The sequence below is a fragment of the Engystomops pustulosus genome, chromosome 4 (genome assembly GCF_040894005.1).
Source record: "Engystomops pustulosus chromosome 4, aEngPut4.maternal, whole genome shotgun sequence".
NCBI lineage: Eukaryota > Metazoa > Chordata > Amphibia > Anura > Leptodactylidae > Engystomops > Engystomops pustulosus.
In genome coordinates this window covers 16,968,796-16,992,612 of record NC_092414.1, presented here as the reverse complement: position 1 = coordinate 16,992,612, position 23,817 = coordinate 16,968,796, and the positions used below count along the sequence as shown (strand labels likewise).

At 41.8% G+C, this 23,817-nt stretch overlaps 1 protein-coding gene across 2 annotated transcripts in view; it reads right to left on the bottom strand.

Moving 5' to 3' along the window:
• Positions 1 to 23,590, bottom strand: part of SHISAL1 (shisa like 1) — an 89,736-nt gene extending 66,146 nt beyond the window's left edge. Inside the window, exon 1 of one of the 2 annotated variants that reach the window (XM_072145330.1) lies at positions 22,990 to 23,590. The gene's annotated coding sequence lies outside the window, so the exon portion shown is untranslated. The remainder of the gene's footprint in view (positions 1 to 22,989) is intronic. The other variant, XM_072145331.1, reaches the window with a different exon arrangement.
• Positions 23,591 to 23,817: the final 227 nt, after the last annotated feature.

Here is a 23,817-nt window from a genome sequence, read left to right as displayed (position 1 = left end):
GGCCAACTTTTTACTAGTTCTCCTGGTGGAATGGCAGAATTGGCCAACTTGCGTCTCTTTGAATGCATGAGGAGACCTGGAGCTACTTTTGAAGGCCTCATTTGGCAGCTTTGGCCAACCATCGCTTTCCCTCCACCCTACTGTTCCTATGACGCATCCTTATGGGCAAAACTCAAAATCTCACAAATGAAAACCACTTGTGTTATTCCCCGTCTAACAATACAATCCAATCAATATCAGAATGTGAGGGAACGGCTCCCGACCGCAGAAGGTTTGGATGCGGGAGACACAAGGGGCAGCACTAAGGCTCGAGTAACACTTGATTATGAAGTCGAGCTTTCTGTAATTTCTAAAAAAAATTTGGACAATAAATTACATCTGACACCTTGATTTGCTTCAAGCGTTTGGAAGGAAAACCATAAGGTTGGCAGCTGGGAAATAAAATATTTGGAATTTAGGGAAACGTGAATTGTTAAAAAAAGATTATTCCAGCATTTAAAGGAACATTCCAGTTATACTATGTTATGTTCATTTCATTCAAGTCCCAAAGGGGGTGGAGCATAACACCAGAGACTGAGAAAACATAAAAGAAGTATCAGTTTTGCTGAAATGTCCCTTTAAGGACTGTTTTTTACCAAGGTATCTTTGGACCTCCCATGGTCACCAAGAGTTGGTAAGAAGGTCTGTCTATTTGTATTTATCTCATAACTATCTATATATCTTTATCTCATATCTATCATCTGTCCATTCTGTTGTTGTCCCAATTTTGTTGTTTTTTTCCTCTTGATGGTGACATGGATTATGATAACTTTCCCACAGTTAGGTGCCTGAGCATTGTGTTTCCTGTGAAGGTGTTGGATGTGATCAGAGTCCTAACTCCTAGCTTGAATCATAGCTGCCTGCCCTGACCTTAAACCTGTACCTGTACTCTGCTTGAGCTCTGCTTGCCCTGACCTTGGCCTTTCTACGGCTGTTCCTTGACTGTCTCCCTGGTTGCTAAAATCCGGCATCTCCCGATTGATCCGGCTGCCACCAGCACCAAGACTACCTGGAGAGGAAGAGGCCTTGTGTTCCCCATGATGATCCCCATATGGGGTTTAAAGAAGACCTGTGACCAGAATTCTACCCCACACCCCAGTAATACATGCTGGTAAAGAGTTAAAAGTCCCCCCTAAATCAACTAACATGATCTACCACTGAGGCACCTTAATTACAGCTGTTTTTCTGATATGCAAATGAGTATAGATGAGTCATTTTCCGTATGTAATAGTCATGTTTTCCCCAGGCTGATAGTGAACTCCGCCTCCCTCTTTTGATTGACAGCTCATTGTCTCTTCAAATCTCTACCTAGGCTGACCAGACTTCCTCTCCGTGTCCACTTTCTGTCCTTAACAGGATGTGGTCCTTCTCACTGCATGGTGTATTTAGCACTGAGCACTATGTGGGAGACTGAAGGTCAGCATTTTTACGCACCCCACAATGGATAGAGCTATGCACCAGTGGGCGGAGCCAGCATAGACAAAGGCAGTGGGAGGATTTTACTGGTGGGGTGGGGGCAGATTTAAGCTGTTAAGTTTGCACTGCAATTTTTAACAAAGGCACATTGGGATTGTAAGTAAAGCTTATTGTGCCTGTTCTTGAAGACAGGTTCCCTTTAAGGGATGAAAATGAACAAAGTCACTTGGATTTTGACTTTAGAAGAGCCCCTGCCCATACCAGTCTGGTCACACAGTGGATCTTTAGCCAACTGTCCATTACAAGACACCTACATTTAAAAAAAAATTGCTTCTGTTGCCACCACTAGAGGGAGCACACTGCATCTTTTGTATACTTTATGACAACACAGTAATAGAAAACTCCCTCTAGTGGTGGCTAAAGGAACCCAACATATAATCTGTACCTATGCCGAAGAATTGGAGCTCTGTATTGGAAAACCGAGCATTTAACATTATAAAGATACATTGAGAATGATATCAGGACTGTATTTTGTACCTAAAAACATCATAATAATGGAAAGTAGAGATCCACTTCAAGCCTTGATACATTCTTTTCAAGGACAAAGGTGCATTGTGCGCTGGATAAACATCCTTTTAGAATAACAGGTAAGATAAGTGAGAAGCGGCGCAGCGACTGTGTGCCCCCCATAGATAACATTAGTTATTCACCCCCCCCCCCCCATCGCCATCTCTCCGGGCTAACATACATTTAATGGTATAGAAGACAAACTGTCAGCGGATTCCATTATCCGGAACATTCTACGTTCTCCTAAGAGCAAAACATTCATTCTCAGCCCCGTTCCATTAACAGGATGAACGTCTACAGGGATAATCTACTTCTCGTACTAATCAATAATATATGTCAGACTATATGGAAGGGCTCTATGGAATTTGGCCAATGTGTAATGTCCTCTTCCAGCTGGATATTCCGTAATGGGCAGGGAATATTCCGGACGTCGCCTCGAGGGGGATGAAAATGGGATATGATGGTGCATTTGGCCTTTTATCAAAAATGTAGAAGTACCTTCATGTTATTTATAATGACAAACATACATTAGAGAGGCCGGAGGCGATAGAGGCGGAAGGAAATTCCCATAAAATCAGCGCACGGGATAGAGACGAGCTACAAAGCCCTGAAGGAACAATCAACTACTTTAGAAGCCTACTGGCTGGAATCCCTCCAATGTATTACCTCAATAAGATTCTCTATGGTCACATGTGTTCTGTAGGGAGTGTAGTAGTAAGTTCCAGATTCCCTGCAGTGCCCCCACAGGTGAATATCAGCATTACACCGTCCCATTTAGAACAATAGCATGTGGACCTATCTTTTATGGAGCTAACAGAGGTGTATATATGGGGTTAGCAGTCAAGTGCAGCATGTCTATCTAAAGGTATTTCCGTATCTTTCTATCTCATATCTATCTATCTATCTATCTATCTATCTATCTATCTCATATCTATCTATCTATCTATCTATCTATCTATCTATCTATCTATCTATCTATCTATCTCATATCTATCTATCTATCTATCTCATATCTATCTATCTCATATCTATCTATCTATCTCATATCTATCTATCTATCTCATATCTATCTATCTATCTATCTATCTCATATCTATCTCATATCTATCTATCTCATATCTATCTATCTCCTATCTATCTATCTATCTATCTATCTCATATCTATCTCATATCTATCTATCTATCTATCTATCTCATATCTATCTATCTATCTATCTATCTATCTATCTCATATCTATCTCATATCTATCTATCTCATATCTATCTATCTATCTCATATCTATCTCATATCTATCTATCTCATATCTATCTCATATCTATCTATCTATCTATCTCATATCTATCTATCTATCTATCTATCTATCTATCTATCTATCTATCTATCTATCTAAGTAAGTCTATAGGAGGATAGGAGGACCTGGACAACTAAAAGAAGAAGCTGAGATGGGGAGAGGGGGATCTATCTATCTCATATTTATCTATCTATCTCATATTTATCTATCTCTCTCCTATCTATCTATCTATCTATCTATCTATCTATCTATCTATCTATCTATCTCATATCTATTTATCTCATATCTATCCATCTCATATCTATCTATCTATCTCATATCTATCTATCTATCTATCTATCTATCTATCTATCTATCTATCTATCTATCTCATATCTATCTATCTATCTATCTATCTCATATTTATCTATCTCTCCCATATCTATCTATCTATCTATCTATCTATCTCATATCTATCTATCTCATATCTATCTATCTATCTCATATCTATCTATATATCTATCTCATTTCTATCTATCTATCTATCTATCTATCTATCTATCTCATATCTATCTATCTCATATCTATCTATCTCGTATCTATCTATCTATCTATCTCATATCTATCTCTCCCATATCTATCTATCTATCTATCTATCTCATATCTATCTATCTCATATCTATCTATCTATCTCATATCTATCTATATATCTATCTCATTTCTATCTATCTATCTATCTATCTCATATCTATCTATCTCATTTCTATCTATCTATCTATCTATCTATCTCATATCTATCTATCTATCTATCTATCTCATATCTATCTATCTATCTATCTATCTATCTCATATCTATCTATCTATCTATCTATCCATCTATCTCCTATCTATCTATCTATCTATCTATCTTTCAATGGAATCATTAGCTTTTCTTAGAAGTGTCTGATCTAGGCATACAGTAGATTTTGTGCCATATCTGCAGTATATGAAGGTTACATGTGGGGCGCCACCTCCCGTCGTGTTACATTAGCCACGGTGAGGTATAACCCTTACACGTGTTATTCTCACATCCATCCATAAGATTTTCTGCTGACTTCTACAGAACATGTGAAAACTTTCCTTGCGGCACAATTATTTCCTGTAGATGTCACACATCCCTATTGTTCTGTAGCGTCGGTATTATTCTCCTACAAGGGGCGCCGCAATCTCCCGAGCGTCTTATTAACAAGCGCATCTGTGATCCCGGACCCCCGCCGCTCCTTCCTACAATCTCCAGGAAGACATTTTTACCAAATCATCAGATATTAGACTCTTTCTGGATTTCAAACTTTTTGTACAATGTCTCAGAAGAAGAGGATGGACCTTGTAGCAAAGCATTATGGTCCCTAACTATCACCAAATCGTATATTTCCCAAACCAGTCACCCACACACCCCTCCCCAGAAAGACTGAAAGATCACATGTAGTTGTCAAAGATAACCCAAAACTGCATATAAAAAATCTGCCCCCCCCATATTGGCCAACCCAGCCCTCGAGGACCCATGTAATACATGCAACTCAGCAACATATAATACACCACTTGAATTATATCCTCCATTTACTTTTGTGGCCTCCTGTCCTCCATCTCCCTCATATTGTGGCCTCCTGTCCTCCATCTCCCTCATATTGTGGCCTCCTGTCCTCCATCTCCATCATATTGTGGCCTCCTGTCCTCCATCTCCCTCATATTGTGGTCTCCTGTCCTCCATCTCCATCATATTGTGGCCTCCTGTACTCCATCTCCCTCATATTGTGGTCTCCTGTCCTCCATCTCCATCATATTGTGGCCTCCTGTCCTCCATCTCCATCATATTGTGGTCTCTTGTCCACCATCTCCATCATATTGTGGCCTCCTGTCCTCCATCTCCATCATATTGTGGCCTCCTGTCCTCCTTCTCCCTCATATTGTGGCCTCCTGTCCTCCATCTCCCCTCATATTATCCTTAATGATCCCTCACATATTGTAGCCTCCTATTCTCCATGAGCCCTCTTATACTGTAGTCTTCTGTCTTCATGTATCCCTCTCATATAGTGTCCTCCTGTCCTCCATCCTTCTCATATAGTGGCCTCCTGATCTCCATCCCTCTCATATATTGGTCTCCTGTCCTCCATCCCTTTCATATAGTGACCTCATGTCCTCCATCCCTCTCATATAGTGTCCTCCTGTCCTCCACCCCTCTCATATAGTGGCCTCCTGTCCTCCATCCCTCTCATATAGTGGCCTCCTGTCCTCCATCCCTCTCATATAGTGGCCTCCTGTCCTCCATCCCTCTCATATAGTGGCCTACTGTCCTCCTCTCCTTCCTTCTCTTATAGTGACCTCCTGTCCTCCATCCCTTTCATATAGTGACCTCATGTCCTCCATCCCTCTCATATAGTGGTCTCCTGCTCCCCATCCCTCTGATATAATGGCCCCCCTCTCCTCATACTGTAGCCCCCAGGAGGCAGGACAATGCGGGACTCCACGGGACATTCTCCAAACTGCCTGGGACGGCAACCAAACATTGGCACTGTCCCGCCTAATCCGGAATGGTTGGGAGCTGTGATCATCTATCTATCTCATATCCATCTGTACATCTATCTCATATCTATCAATTTATCATCTATCTACAAAAAGAAAATGTTTGTATGTTATGTGAAAAAGGCTCACCGAACAGAGCCGAAACGTTGCTATCAAGATGATGTAACAAAAGTTCACCTTTTTTCATCACAACTCTGATGTGCTGCCTTTTCTTTGAAGCTATCACAGATAGTATCCCGATCCTGTAGCTGCTGAGGGCTCTCATTGACTGCAGAAGTCACGTGACCACCGACATTTACAGCCCAACTGAGAGGATTTCTACTCAATGTGGACTGTTCTTTAAAGTGATCTTTTTTAGCTCCTGGGTTGAATGTTCTCTTCTCGAGACCTCTACACCTCATCTTCCACTGGCATCTTCTACTGAATCGGGTTTTCCATTGTATTTTGCTCTTTGTTGTCTCCGGGGGGGGTTTAGATCGTGAACACTTCCAGGTTTCCCGCCATTCCTGATGTCGTAGACGGGGTTCCCGTGTATGATTTCCAGGGGCGGCTCGAGGTAACGTCTCACATCTTGACTTCGGGCCTCTTATTATTTCTCCGTTCGAGTTTTCGGAAAAACCAAATTTGTAATATAAAAACATCACATTCGGAAAAAAAAAATTGACCGGTCGCCCAAACATCTGTTACTCGGAGAGATAATCGTGTAAATTGACAACAGGTTCACTGGGAAAAAAAACCTCGGATTAGGTTTTCCTTCTACGATCCTCCGGGGAAGTTACTTAGCCGAAAATTTTCCAAAAATAATTCTCAGAGAAGATCTCGAAATTGAAATATGACATTGTTGTGATATATTACTCTCGTTGTATGGCAGTTTTATTTATTCACCTTATGGTTGTATAGTGGCGGTATACACCCATTGTTACAGCGCCGGTATTAGGGTTATACAACCTGTGCTCATTAGATAACTCTCTGTATGGTATTTTCAATGGAGCGCTGTATGTAAGTATTATTCAAGCTTATACAGTGGGCGGTATACACTACATACTAAATTATTAGCAGTGGTATTCATTGGAGCGCTGTATGTAAGTATTATTCAAGCTTATACAGTGGGCGGTATACACTACACACTAAATTATTATCAGTGGTGTTTATTAGAGCGCTGTATGTAAGTATTATTCATGCTCATACAGTGGGCGGTATACACTACACACTTAATTATTATCAGTGGTGTTTATTAGAGCGCTGTATGTAAGTATTATTCATGCTCATACAGTGGGCGGTATACACTACATACTAAATTATTAGCAGTGGTATTCATTGGAGCGCTGTATGTATTCATGCTTATACAGTGGGCGGTATATGCTTCATACTAAATTATTAGCAGTGGTATTCATTGGAGCGCTGTATGTAAGTAATATTCATGCTCATACAGTGGGCGGTATACACTACACACTAAATTATTATCAGTGGTGTTTATTAGAGCGCTGTATGTAAGTATTATTCATGCTCATACAGTGGGCGGTATACACTACATACTAAATTATTATCAGTGGTGTTTAGTAGAGCGCTGTATGTAAGTATTATTAAAGCTCATACAGTGGGCGGTATACACTACATACTAAATTATTAGCAGTGGTATTCGTTGGAGCACTGTATGTAAGTATTAATCATGCTCATACAGTGGGCGGTATATACTACATACTAAATTATTATCAGTGGTGTTTAGTAGAGCGCTGTATGTAAGTATTATTCATGCTCATACAGTGGGCGGTATACACTACATACTAAATTATTATCAGTGGTGTTTAGTAGAGCGCTGTATGTAAGTATTATTCATGCTCATACAGTGGGCGGTATACACTACATACTAAATTATTATCAGTGGTGTTTAGTAGAGCGCTGTATGTAAGCATTATTCATACTCATACAGTGGGCGGTATACGCTACATACTAAATTATTATCAGTGGTGTTTATTGGAGCGCTGTATGTAAGTATTATTCATGCTCATACAGTGGGCGGTATACACTACATACTAAATTATTATCAGTGGTATTTATTAGAGCACTGTATGTAAGTATTATTAAAGCTCATACAGTGGGCGGTATACAGTACATACTAAATTATTAGCAGTGGTATTCGTTGGAGCACTGTATGTAAGTATTATTCATACTCATACAGTGGGCGGTATGCAGTACATACTAAATTATTAGAAGTAATATTAGGGTTGTGCAATCTAAAGGTCACCAAATACATCTACACAAGAATTTCTTTAGGTTTGTATTATTTGGGCACTATTTGGCGGTATTATAACGATATTATATGTTGGTGGGTTTAGTGTCTGCCTTCTAGTTGTGGTACCTGCGCTCATAACATAACTCTCTCTATATGGTGTTTTGATTTGGTCAATGTACATTATGTCCCTATTATTTACACACTATTTGGCGGTATATACGCTAAGTACGGTATCTTATGGCAGGCAGTAGAGAGCCTGAAATAGGGTTGCGCTACCTCTGCTCATCAGATTTCTCTAGCTTTATTTTGGTTACTATATAAGCACTATATGGCGGTATATATTACATATATATAGTATTTAAGGTAGTGGCAACTCTATATAGCATTTTTAGGTAACTATTCGGCACTGAATAGTAGAATAATACCAACACTATGCAACAGTAAAGGCTACACATAGCTTAGCACAACATAACGAGATCCATAGGACAACCCCTTTAAGTCCTGCCCCCTTTGGGGTGGAGTTTACACAAACTCCACCCCTTTATGGCAAAATTTGAATTCAGTTCTCTATAACGCTGATATAGTCTACCTCTGTTACTCCACCGCCTACAGACAATGACTAGATATGGCTGGCAGTTCTCTGGCCTCATCAAACCAAAAATTTGGTCAAAAATTGGGATTTTAGGTCTAGGACAAAGGCTTTGCGGAATATAATGTGAATATGACGTCTTGAAATAGCGCCACACCTCATCAAAGGTCATGCCTGGTATTGCAGTTTGTAAAATTGACTGAGCTGCAATTCCCCATGCAACCTGAGGACGTTGTGGCGCTATTTTGGTTGTATGATTTTAACACAGGACCCCAAAAAATGGACAAATATGATTTATATTAACTGGATAGTCTTATTAATATGAAATAAGACGTGGCAGTAAGATCTGGAGTAAGGGATGAGTACAAAGCCGGAGCGGGGGGTAACCGAGCCCGAGACACTGCTGTATCATTAGCTTCCAAACACGGGAAAAGCTATGATGTGAGATCACAGCCGCCTCCTGCCAGGACTGCGCCGCTCTACCTGGAGAACTACAAAGGGAGCGGCAACAATAAAATGAAATGTCTCCGGATAATTGGATGTAATGCGATTTCATATATCGTAAGCAGAACACGCGGGGGGAAAGGTCTAGAATCCTACTTCTAGTCCAAATCTCTCTGACACAATACCTATTCATTGTAGGCTTCATTTAAAAAAAAAAATCAGGAACAGCGCCCCCTTCTTGACTGTGGTCGTGTAGGGTATTGCAGCCCAGTCCCATTCAAATTTAAGAGACTACCCTGACTAATCCTAACACTTAATAGTAGTTTAGTTTATACAAGTTAATTAAAGACACATGCTCGTCAAGTATTTCCACTTCTCTATGTTACATTGAGAGCAAATGATTTCTATGAATATTGTGTAATTTTTTTACTTCACCTGTAGAGGTGCTGCGGGGCAATTTAATACTTCTACACAGCTGACCACCATAGGTCCCCACAGTTCATTAATGTGGATCATGCCTGTTTAATTCCCTTACTAATTGAGGCGAGTTGAGCCACTCGCCTCAGGCGGCACCACCTGCAGCAAGGTGGGCGGCAGAATTAGGGGCGCAGTCACCTGCTACAACGCCCTTAAGAATTGAGTATCTTCACAGCTGATGTCAGCATGGGTGTGAGACACTGTGACCCAGTGAAACTATTACTGGAGGGGTCAGAGGGGGCGCTGTCTCACTTCAGGCACCAGTGAACTTAGGTGCACCCCACCAGAAGTATCATTGCCTTATGGGTTAGACGCAGTATCATTCCAAGTCAAACAAATATAGCAGATTAAGGGAAGGAGAGGGATTTCTTTCTCTCACAGACTGATACATTGTCCCAAAGCCTCAGCTCTGAGTTTCTTAGCACTTCCAATTAGAGTAAAAGTTGTAGCAAGTTTCTGGTTGACTACTACAGCAGATACTCAGAGGAAAAAAGGGGCTGTGGAGCAGCCCACTGCTAAGAGCACAGCAATGTGTGGAACACCTCCAATGTACAAGGAGAATCTTAAATCTAGAAATATAAATCCATATATCACAGTCCTGCTGCTACTAACAACATACACAACGGTCTGATAACACAAATCTCCAGCGGCGTTACGTAAAACTGTCTGTTCAATACAGAATACAGAAAGAACCTCCAATGCACACAAGGAAGCTGCAACCCTGGAAATTAAATCAATTTTTCACAGTCCTGCTGCTACTAGCAACATAAACAAAGGTCTAATTACACATCTCTCCATGGACAATACTTAAGTATAAATCCATATTTCACAGTCCTGCTGCCTTGCATAGCTCTCCATACCTGACATTGTCTACAATACATTACACACAAAGCACAGGGCACAGCAGTGTCAGGGAAAAAAAAAAACCCAATCCACACAAAGAAGCTATACTCCTGCAAATCCATTTTCACAGTCCTGTTGCTACTAACATGTAGCTACACAAAGGTATGATTACACATCTCTCCAGGGAGGACAATGTCTGCAGTTTGGTGCAGAGAGCACAGAGCACAGCAGTGTGAGTACATTCCCCCAGTACAGTCCTGAAATATAATTTCATATATCACAGTCCTGCTTCTGCTAACTACACACACAAAGGTCTGATTACACATCTCAATTGTAGGGGAAATTGTAGGGGTGCACCAAAAACTGCAGCTAGCAATGTCCAGATAATACCAACATATAGTGCACATGTAACAACATACAAAGCCCTAGGAATGATACTTTACAGGGCACAATGCAATGCCCAGGTAATAGCATCATACATTACCCATGAAATATCACCACTCATAGGGGCTAAGGATACTATTTCTAAATAATAACACCATATTGTTCACGAGTCATAGCATCATGTGCTGTACAAATAATACCACCATATGGATGGTGAAGAAATAATAACAACAAGCAGTGCTCAAATGCAAGAAACAGATTTCTGAATAGTAAAACCATGCTAATAATAGCGTCATGCGCTGTACAAATAATACCACCATATGGATGGTGCAGAAATAATAACAACAAGCAGTGCTCAAATGCAAGGAAGAGAGAAGTACCCCATAGTATTTCTGAATAGTAAAACCATGCTAATAATAGCATCATGAGCTGTACAAATAATACCACCATATGGATGGTGCAGAAATAATAACAACAAGCAGTGCTCAAATGAAAGGAAGAGAGAAGTACCCCATAGTATTTCTGAATAGTAAAACCATGCAAATAATAGCATCATGTGCTGTACAAATAATACCACCATATGGATAGTGAAGAAATAATAACAACAAGCAGTGCTCAAATGCAAGAAACAGAGAAGTACCGCATAGTATTTCTGAATAGTAACACCATGCAATTAGTAGCATCACGCACTGTACAAATAATAACCCCATATGGATAGTGCATAAATAATAACAACAAGCAGTGCTCAAATGCAAGGAAGAGAGAAGTACCCCATAGTATTTCTGAATAGTAAAACCATGCAAAAAATAGCATTATGCGCTGTACAAATAATACCCCCATATGGATGGTGCAGAAATAATAACAACAAGCAGTGCCCAAATGCAAGGAAGAGAGAAGTACCCCATAGTATTTCTGAATAGTAAAACCATGCAAAAAATAGCATTATGCACTGTACAAATTATACCCCCATATGCTGCAGAAATACAGTTTTCACAAATAATAACATTATGCAGTACACCAGGAATTAAACCCTGGAGTATATAAATAATATCCTCATATAGTGCACACATATTACCGCATAATTCCAAAGTAGTAACACCATGCATGAGTACATGGTTACAGCGCCATGGAACATGCAGATAATATATTATAGTGGATACACAATAGCACCATACAGTATATAAATAATACCACCACGCAGTGCACAAACACCATAACCAGCATTGCAAAAATTATGCTATCTTATTCCAAAGTACTAACTCATGATGCAGTACACAGCTATAACACGGTGCAATGTGTAACTACTATTATCCAGTTCTTATGGTGTACAAATAATACCACACAGTGTTCTAAACAATGTCCATATAATACCGTATAGTGTTCTAACCATACCCAAATAATACTATCATATGGTTTAAAATAATACCTCCACAAAGTGTTCTAAACAATGCCCAAATAATACTATCATATGGTGTACAAATAATAACAGACCGTAATGCCCAAAGAATAAACCGCACAGAACACAAACAACACAATCCCACAAACAGTGTCGGACTGGCCCACCGGAGTCCCAGAGGATCCTCCGGTGGGCCCTGGCTCAACCCAATACAGAACCCCAGAGGTCCATCAGAAAACAACACAATTTGAAGCTGCTAGAGTATATTTTCTGGTGGATAATGAAGAGTTTGCCTCCAGATTGATTTTCTCCGGTGGGCCTAAGGAAACCCAGTCCCAAACAGGCCACAAATGCCACATTACAATATATAATAATAATACTGCCATACTGTATATAAACAAAACTATTACATGCTGCACCACAAACCATACAGCGTAATGACTGAATAATACACCAATAGCCAAAACACACAATATAACAGCACATATTTTAACACTGGGCAATATACTAATCATACCGCCATGTAGTGCACAAAGGTCATGGTCAAGCATTTCCTCACTACCTGCACAATAATACAAAACGGTAGTATAATAATATCACTAGGCAGCATTATAATATCACCTCACTCGCTGAACTAGGCCACATAGTGCTAAAATAATACCGCCATATGGTGTCAAGATAAAGAATGTTGGATAAAGCTGGGTTCCTAATCCCCTTTTCTTTATGGATGCACATAGTATCTATATCTGCCCCCCCATAGGCAGGATACCCCTCTATGTACACGTGCGGTAATCCTGTAGACGCGGGTCCGTGCGTATTTTTGGCGCCAGCTCAGGAGCACAGCCAGGTGTGACGGTATGTGAGCTTTAATTAGACAAGAAGGGCTTACAGGTGTCACAGACTCGTGGATCCGTGCGAGGCGATGAAATCCGTGACGGGACCCAGTGGTTGCGTCGTCATAGAAACAACACTAATCACCTAATCAAGACATCAGCCGGATTAATCGCCGAGAGAAACATAAATATTGGTTCAAATTCAAACAATTTGTTTTCCTGCGCATTTTCGGGATCACCAGCGCGGGGGCAGATGGAGGGCGACATGTCAGGGACGACGGCGGACAATAATAATGCACATTCCCTTCTATAGGAGGTCTAGAATAGAAATGACCATCACAGCTACTCTATTTATTTGGGGTACAAAAGGACCCCCAGACTTGTAACAGGTGGGTATCCCAAAAGAGTGCACGTCATCTCCAGCCTGCACCTTCATATACCTTCATATAGTAAATATGTTACAATCTGTCATAGCCACCCCCTCCAGGGAGCTAACCTGCTGAGATTATATATCTTGACCTTTCAAATACCTCAGGGGTGGAGCTGACTGAGAGGAGGATCATGAGACTTCGTCTGATTGGGAGCCCATAGAAGAGTTAATTTATGCTGATTCCCATTTTCCTATTTGAACCTCTTAAAAAAATTTGTTAAATGTCAGTAACGGACAGCAGAGAACTGTGTCATGTGACATGACCAACTCCTCAGGGGTGGAGCTTACTGAGGAAACCTATAACTTGATCTGCCACATGTCATAGCCATAAACATTGTAAACCAAATTCATAGACACACTACTTTGAAGCGTGGGAGGTGTTACCCATCAAGCACCTTATTCAATTTATATAGGGCCCCCAGGGGACAAGGGGGCCCTAAACATTGATGAAATGTAAATGGTTCTTGAGAGAACTGGGGTAAATCAAGAGGCCAAACCACACCCTCCCATGTGCTTTATAGACTGTATTGGCATCGGTGCCCATAGTGGACTATGGATGGGGTCCCCAGACTTTGTTTTGGGTCCCCGGAATTGCCAAATCGGCCTCTGCACTCTTTATTAAGTTCCTAGAACTAATCAAACTGTGGCAGGACCGTGGCATAACAATATTGAAGACTCAATGTAGATTTTCCATTTGAGGGAGCAGAAAACCTAGAAATTTCGAAAAATTTTCCAAGAATTATCCGTCCACATTATTTCCGAGTTTTCTCTCCCGCTTTCAGACTCTTCTAATGACGCATTATATAACAGTATAAAAAAAAGTAGAAAAATCTGAAACATTTTCTGTTCCGTCTCAGCTAAGATTCAATTTGGAGAGAGATTTGGCTGGGGGCTTGTGTTATTAGTCTGCTCCGCGTTTGTCCGGGGCTGTTTGTGTTTACCGAGCTGTTGTAGGCTGAACGCGCGGGGGGGGGGGGGGGGATATTTGTGGAAGTTCATAGTGTTAGGCCATTAGCTGTTTATTTTATTGCCTTACGATGCCAAATCCTATCGTCTCGCTTCTAGATGACTTGTTTATCCAGTGTCAGCGTCTGTTGGAGCCCGCGCCAGCGCTAGCGGTGGCAGAAAATTCCACACACATGGTCAGTGGTACAGAGTTCATCACCAGTAGACGAAGTCGCCATAGCCAGATGGAACATAGTGTCATTGTATGGGGCGGGGATTGCAGGGATTTGTAGAAAATGTCTTCTCTTGCTTAAAACTTGCCAGAAACAATATTTTTCTTCAATTTTATTAAAAAAATAATTACAATACTCATCTTTATACTTCTAGTAGGCAAAGTATTACTCAAAAAAGTCACTATGGGGTTAGCGTGCCTTTTAAAATACTCTTAGTGCCAGTGGAAACTGTGTGAGTGACCTATTTGACTCCTCAGGGGCGGGGCTAACAGAAAGGTAGAATATCTCACAGCTTCTGACTGACACTTTGGCTAGTAGACGTTAATACTCAATTTGTGTTTTTTCTTTGGTGCTCTTGTGCCAGTTAATGACTGCAGTCATATCATCTGAATGTTTCGGCTCCTCATGGGTGGAGCTTACAGAAGGGAAGAATATCTTACAGCTTGTGACTGACACTTTTGCTAGTACATATTAATACTCAATTTGTGTTTTTGGCGCTCTTGTGCCAGTTAATGACTACAGTCATAACATCTGACCGTTTCGGCTCCTCAGGGGTGGAGCTAAGTAAGGGGAAGAGCAACAGCTGAGTAACACTTTGGTAAGTAATTAGATAAGTCACTTGGCAAATACATTTTGTTTCAAAAACTCTCTAAAGTGCCAATGCCGATTTGTAGTGAACTGTGTCATGTGATCTGTTTGACTGTGCAGGGATGGAGCTTACTGAGGGGAAGTGCAGCTTACAGTTTGTGACTGGCATTTTGAGTGGTGAATAAACAGTTAAATAGATATTTTTTCTTTGGTGTTCTTGGACATTTTAAAATCTCACTGAAGTGTCAGACTCCGCAGGGGTGGAGCTAATTGAGAGGAGGAGCATTTTACATCTAGCTGTTGGGCTACCAGAGAGGCATTTAAAAAATATTTGCTCAGGATCAGTACAGGATAAGTAATGTCATGTATGTACACAGTGACTGCACCAGCAGCAGAATAGTGAGTGCAGCTCTGGAGTATAATACAGGATGTAACTCAGGATCAGTACAGGATAAGTAAAGTCATGTATGTACACAGTGACTGCACCAGCAGCAGAATAGTGAGTGCAGCTCTGGAGTATAATACAGGATGTAACTCAGGATCAGTACAGGATAAGTAATGTCATGTATGTACAGTGACTGCACCAGCAGCAGAATAGTGAGTGCAGCTCTGGGGTATAATACAGGATGTAACTCAGGATCAGTACAGGATAAGTAATGTCATGTATGTACACAGGGACTGCACCAGCAGCAGAATAGTGAGTGCAGCTGTGGAGTATAATACAGGATGTAACTCAGGATCAGTACAGGATAAGTAATGTCATGTATGTACACAGTGACTGCACCAGCAGCAGAATAGTGAGTGCAGCTCTGGAGTATAATACAGGATGTAACTCAGGATCAGTACAGGATAAGTAAAGTCATGTATGTACACAGTGACTGCACCAGCAGCAGAATAGTGAGTGCAGCTCTGGAGTATAATACAGGATGTAACTCAGGATCAGTACAGGATAAGTAATGTCATGTATGTACAGTGACTGCACCAGCAGCAGAATAGTGAGTGCAGCTCTGGGGTATAATACAGGATGTAACTCAGGATCAGTACAGGATAAGTAATGTCATGTATGTACACAGGGACTGCACCAGCAGCAGAATAGTGAGTGCAGCTGTGGAGTATAATACAGGATGTAACTCAGGATCAGTACAGGATAAGTAATGTCATGTATGTACACAGTGACTGCACCAGCAGCAGAATAGTGAGTGCAGCTCTGGAGTATAATACAGGATGTAACTCAGGATCAGTACAGGATAAGTAATGTCATGTATGTACACAGTGACTGCACCAGCAGCAGAATAGTGAGTGCAGCTCTGGGGTATAATACAAGATGTAACTCAGGATCAGTACAGGATAAGTAATGTCATGTATGTACACAGTGACTGCACCAGCAGCAGAATAGTGAGTGCAGCTCTGGGGTATAATACAGGATGTAACTCAGGATCAGTACAGGATAAGTAATGTCATGTATGTACACAGTGACTGCACCAGCAGCAGAATAGTGAGTGCAGCTCTGGGGTATAATACAGGATGTAACTCAGGATCAGTACAGGATAAGTAATGTCATGTATGTACACAGTGACTGCACCAGCAGCAGAATAGTGAGTGCAACTCTGGGGTATAATACAAGATGTAACTCAGGATCAGGACAGGATAAGTAATGTCATGTATGTACACAGTGACTGCACCAGCAGCAGAATAGTGAGTGCAGCTCTGGGGTATAATACAGGATGTAACTCAGGATCAGTACAGGATAAGTAATGTCATGTATGTACACAGTGACTGCACCAGCAGCAGAATAGTGAGTGCAGCTCTGGAGTATAATACAGGATGTAACTCAGGTTCAGTACAGGATAAGTAATGTCATGTATGTACACAGTGACTGCACCAGCAGCAGAATAGTGAGTGCAGATTTGGAGTATAATACAGGATGTAACTCAGGTTCAGTACAGGATAAGTAATGTCATGTATGTACACAGTGACTGCACCAGCAGCAGAATAGTGAGTGCAGCTCTGGAGTATAATACAGGATGTAACTCAGGATCAGTACAGGATAAGTAATGTCATGTATGTACACAGTGTCTGCACCAGCAGCAGAATAGTGAGTGCAGCTCTGGAGTATAATACAGGATGTAACTCAGGATCAGTACAGGATAAGTAATGTAATGTATGTACACAGTGACTGCACCAGCAGCAGAATAGTGAGTGCAGCTCTGGAGGTATAATACAGGATGTAACTCAGGATCAGTACAGGATAAGTAATGTCATGTATGTACACAGTGACTGCACCAGCAGCAGAATAGTGAGTGCAGCTCTGGAGGTATAATACAGGATGTAACTCAGGATCAGTACAGGATAAGTAATGTCACGTATGTACACAGTGACTGCACCAGCAGCAGAATAGTGAGTGCAGCTCTGGAGTATAATACAGGATGTAACTCAGGATCAGTACAGGATAAGTAATGTCATGTATGTACACAGTGACTGCACCAGCAGCAGAATAGTGAGTACAGCTCTGGAGGTATAATACAGGATGTAACTCAGGATCAGTACAGGATAAGTAATGTCACGTATGTACACAGTGACTGCACCAGCAGCAGAATAGTGAGTGCAGCTCTGGAGTATAATACAGGATGTAACTCAGGATCAGTACAGGATAAGTAATGTAATGTATGTACACAGTGACTGCACCAGCAGCAGAATAGTGAGTGCAGCTCTGGAGGTATAATACAGGATGTAACTCAGGATCAGTACAGGATAAGTAATGTCATGTATGTACACAGTGACTGCACCAGCAGCAGAATAGTGAGTGCAGCTCTGGAGGTATAATACAGGATGTAACTCAGGATCAGTACAGGATAAGTAATGTCACGTATGTACACAGTGACTGCACCAGCAGCAGAATAGTGAGTGCAGCTCTGGAGTATAATACAGGATGTAACTCAGGATCAGTACAGGATAAGTAATGTCATGTATGTACACAGTGACTGCACCAGCAGCAGAATAGTGAGTACAGCTCTGGAGGTATAATACAGGATGTAACTCAGGATCAGTACAGGATAAGTAATGTCACGTATGTACACAGTGACTGCACCAGCAGCAGAATAGTGAGTGCAGCTCTGGAGTATAATACAGGATGTAACTCAGGATCAGTACAGGATAAGTAATGTCATGTATGTACACAGTGACTGCACCAGCAGCAGAATAGTGAGTACAGCTCTGGAGTATAATACAGGATGTAACTCAGGATCAGTACAGGATAAGTAATGTCATGTATGTACACAGTGACTGCACCAGCAGCAGAATAGTGAGTGCAGCTCTGGAGTATAATACAGGATGTAACTCAGGATCAGTACAGGATAAGTAATGTCATGTATGTACACAGTGACTGCACCAGCAGCAGAATAGTGAGTGCAGCTCTGGAGTTAAATACAATATATAAACCAGTATGTTCCAAATATAATATAACTTCAAAGTGTGCATGGTTTTCCATACATACAAAAAAAATATTCTAATGTTAAGAGAAACATCTGTAAATATGAGAAGTGACGTTCTGTAATATGGAACACGTGTTTTATAAGTTATCCATAGGAGTGGCCAGTAGGGTGCGCCCTTTAGTGTCTAAATTATAAAAAGCTGAACCATTTTGCAGAGGCAATGTGGCATTGAGTGGGTTAAAAGTAGTGACACTTTTGGTAAAAGGGATAAAAGGAACCACAAGGAAACAGATTCCCTATCAGTCACATGGTGCGGGGCAGGGACCTCACTGCCACCGGCCTCAGAGAGAAACTTCCTGAGATTATTCTAGAAGGAGATTGTTCCGCTTAAAATGAGAGACAACAGAGGGAGAACATCGCGTCCAACCGCAGGAGCGAGGAATCCAGGAACCCGAATATGTCTATACATGGGAGAAAACCAGGCGGATAATCCCAGCTATACTGGGAACAGGATAATGTGCTACATATCTATCTCATATCTATCTATCTCATATCTATCTATCTATCTATCTATCTATCTATCTATCTATCTATCTATCTATCTATCTATCTATCTCATATCTCATATCTATCTATCTATCTCATATCTATCTATCTATCTATCTATCCATCTATCTATCTCATATCTATCTATCTCATATCTATCTATCTATCTATCTATCTATCTATCTATCTATCTATCTCATATCTATCTATCTATCTATCTCATATCTATCTATCTATCTCATATCTATCTCATATCTATCTATCTCATATCTATCTATCTATCTCATATCTATTTATCTATCTATCTCATATCTATCTCATATCTATCTCATATCTATCTCATATCTATCTATCTATCTATCTATCTATCTATCTCATATCTATCTCATATCTATCTATCTATCTATCTATCTATCTATCTATCTATCTATCTCATATCTATCTCATATCTATCTATCTATCTCATATCTATCTATCTATCTATCTATCTATCTCATATCTAACTCATATCTATCTATCTATCTATCTATCTATCTCATATCTATCTATCTCATATCTATCTATCTATCTATCTATCTATCTATCTATCTATCTCATATCTATCTCATATCTATCTCATATCTATCTCATATCTATCTATCTATCTATCTATCTCATATCTATCTATCTATCTCATATCTATCTATCTCATATCTATCATCTATCTATCTATCTCATATCTATCTCATATCTATCTATCTATCTCATATCTATCTCATATCTATCTCATATCTATCTCATATCTATCTCATATCTATCTATCTATCTCATATCTATCTCATATCTATCTCCTATCTATCTATCTCATATCTATCTATCTATCTATCTATCTCATATCTATCTATCTATCTATCTCATATCTATCTATCTATCTATCTATCTATCTATCTATCTCATATCTATCTATCTCATATCTATCTATCTATCTCATATCTATCTCATATCTATCTCATATCTATCTATCTCATATCTATCTCATATCTATCTATCTATCTATCTATCTCATATCTATCTCCTATCTATCTCCTCTCTATCCATCCACTTATCCATCAGGATCTATAGTGTCCTCCTCATTCCATGTCGCAAAACCCAAAATCCGATTAACTTATGTACTTTTTATAAATTGACCATAATGTAAAACTTCCATGACATTTCCATGTCAGTAGATTGCTAGCTCCTGCGTACACTAATGGAGGCACTATCCGATTTCAGTGACTATCTTGTATGCAATGTGCAGGAATCCCCTATTACACACTACAAGCTCCTCCACCTGTTGTGTACTATTATATAGAGATAGAGATCTGCCTTGATGGACCTTCTCCTTACCTACTGTGATACTACTAGAGGGGTCTACACTCTGATCTGCTGCCCCTGCGTGTAGACTGCCCTCTGGGATTAGTTTTGGATTCACTTTGCTGCCCCATCCCAGTATCTCATTACCATTGTAAGGGGTGACTTGTCGGAGGTCTCCCCCACTAGACAGATCCTTGGACACATCCCCTGCCAGCGTCCCCCATCTAACTCCCTGCCTGGAGAGAGAGGACCTGACTAGAGGTCATATATGAACCACCTACTGTGCTCCAAGATGTCAAGAAGATGGATATCACCTATGGGTGGCCTTCAGGGTGCACAACAAGTGTAGGTGACAATGTAGGGTGCACAACAGGTATAGGTGACTATGTAGGGTGCACAGCAGATGTAGGTGACTATGTAGGGTGCACAACAGGTGTAGGTGACTATGTAGGGTGCACAACAGGTATAGGTGACTATGTAGGGTGCACAACAGGTATAGGTGACTATGTAGGGTGCACAACAGGTATAGGTGACTATGTAGGGTGCACAGCAGATGTAGGTGACTATGTAGGGTGCACAACAGGTGTAGGTGACTATGTAGGGTGCACAACAGGTGTAGGTGACTATGTAGGGTGCACAGCAGATGTAGGTGACTATGAAGGGTGCACAACAGGTGTAGGTGACTATGTAGGGTGCACAACAGGTGTTGGTAACTATGTAGGGTGCACAACAGGTGTTGGTAACTATGTAGGGTGCACAACAGGTGTAGGTGACTATGTAGGGTGCACAACAGGTGTCTCCTCCATGGTCATCTACATCTGCTATGTCTCCTCCATGGTCACTTGCACTTAGTTTACCACTTTCACAGTCACCTCCACCTGCTCTGCCTCCTATGTGGTCACCTACATCTACTGTGTAGGTGACTATGTAGGGTGCACAGCAGATGTAGGTGACTATGAAGGGTGCACAACAGGTGTAGGTGACTATGTAGGGTGCACACCAGGTGTAGGTGACTATGTAGGGTGCACCACAGGGATAGGTGACTATGTAGGGTGCACAACAGGTGTAGGTGGCTATGTAAGGTGCACAACAGGTGTAGGTGACTATGTAGGGTGCACAACAGGTGTAGGTGACTATGTAGGGTGCACAACAGGTGTAGGTGACTATGTAAGGTGCACAACAGGTGTAGGTGACTATGTAGGGTGCACAACAGGTGTAGGTGACTATGTAAGGTGCACAACAGGTGTAGGTGACTATGTAGGGTGCACAACAGGTGTAGGTGACTAGGTAGGATGCATAGCAGGTGGAGTTGACTGTGAAAGTGGTAAACTAAGTGCAAGTGACCATGGAGGAGACATAGCAGGTGTTGAGAGCATGAAGGGTACACAGCAGTTGTAGGTAATCATGGAAGGGGCACCATAGAGGAGTCATAGCAGGTGTAGGTGAGCTAGGGAACAGTAGGTGTAAAGGCACATCAGGAGTAGCAGACCATGGAGAGGGAAAGTAGAAGTGATCATGGAGGGGGCACAGCAGGTATAGGTGACCATGGAGAAGGCACAGCAGGTGTAGGTGACCATGGAGAAGGCACAGCAGGTGTAGGTGACCATGGAGGAGGCACAGCAGGTGTAGGTGACCATGGAGGAGGCACAGCAGGTATAGGTGACCATGGAGAAGGCACAGCAGGTGTAGGTGACCATGGAGGAGGCACAGCAGGTGTAGGTGATCATGGAGGAGGCACAGCAGGTGTAGGTGACAATTGAGAAGGCACAGCAGGTGTAGGTGACCATGGAGAAGGCACAGCAGGTGTAGGTGACCATGGAGGAGGCACAGCAGGTGTAGGTGACCATGGAGGAGGCACAGCAGGTGTAGGTGACCATGGAGAAGGCACAGCAGGTGTAGGTGACCATGGAGGAGGCACAGCAGGTGTAGGTGACCATGGAGGAGGCACAGCAGGTGTAGGTGACCATGGAGAAGGCACAGCAGGTGTAGGTGATCATGGAGAAGGCACAGCAGATGTAGGTGACCATGGAGGATGAACACCAGGTAAAGGTGACCATAAAGAAACACATGAAGCCATAAGTGACCATGAATAAAGCAGAACAGGGTAGCGGGGACCTAGGACAATATATTAGCAGGTGGAAGTAACCATAAACATGTAGGCTATAGGTGACCAGGGAAGTCAAAGTATTGCGTATAGAAAATGTAACTCGCAGATGACCATGAAGATGCACCTCAGTCTATAGGTAACCATATGAATACATATATACATAGATATCCAGACCAGCATATAGGTGACTATGAGATTACAGCTCAGTCTATAGGTGACCATAAAGATCCTACATTAGGGTTAAGGTAACCAGACCAGCGCATAGGTGACCTCCTTGAATAGGTGACCATGAAGATGGAGACCAGGACACTATAGCCAGAACTTACCTTTGAGCTGAGAGGATTTCTCTTCCCATACCCTGGCTCGGTGTTCACATGCATCCTCACCCAAATCCTATACTCCAAGGTGGGAAAGTAACTTAAAGGGGATTAAATCCTTATGGCCAGAGGGTCTCCACCAGATGTTGGGGGTTGCAATCATTCCACAAAGGAAGGGGACACTTGAAGCAGAAGGCGTAGAAGTATCTCCAAGGCGCAGGGTTTCTCCAGATCCCTTGTACTTTTGTGGGAAAGTAAGATGTGTCAGGATGAATGTGTCCTCATTGTCTTCTCCTCTGGGTGGTGGGAGACAGGGTGCTGGGCGCCATCCAGGGGCAAAAATCTGAGAGGTCAAATACTGTGCCTGGTCCTGTGCTCCTCTCCCGGTGACAGCTCTGATGTGAAGGATCTGGGCAATTACTGAGTCTCTTTAGCTGCCAGATTCGCTCCCCCCACCCATATAACACACCCTTACACTGGCTGCTCCCCCCCTCCTAGGAGCAGGGGGTGGCGGAGGGGGGGAGCAGGCTGCCTTTCCCACATTGGTTTCATCATTTCAGGTGTCGCCGTGTCCCTCAGCCTTCCTGCTCTCATTACCAGCTTTGGGATTTCTTGTGCCCATGTGCATGAGAGGTAGGAGCGTGCCCCGCAGGGCGCTGTGCCCACGGACACATTATAGGGTTATTATGGATGTGGCACAGCTGGCGGAGGAGAGCGCGGGTTGTACGAAGTAGAGGGAGATACGTATAGAGGGGAAGAGAGGAAGGATAAGTGGGTATGATGGAAGGAAAGAAAGAAATAGAGAGAGAAAGGAAGGAAAGAATAGATATTCGATGG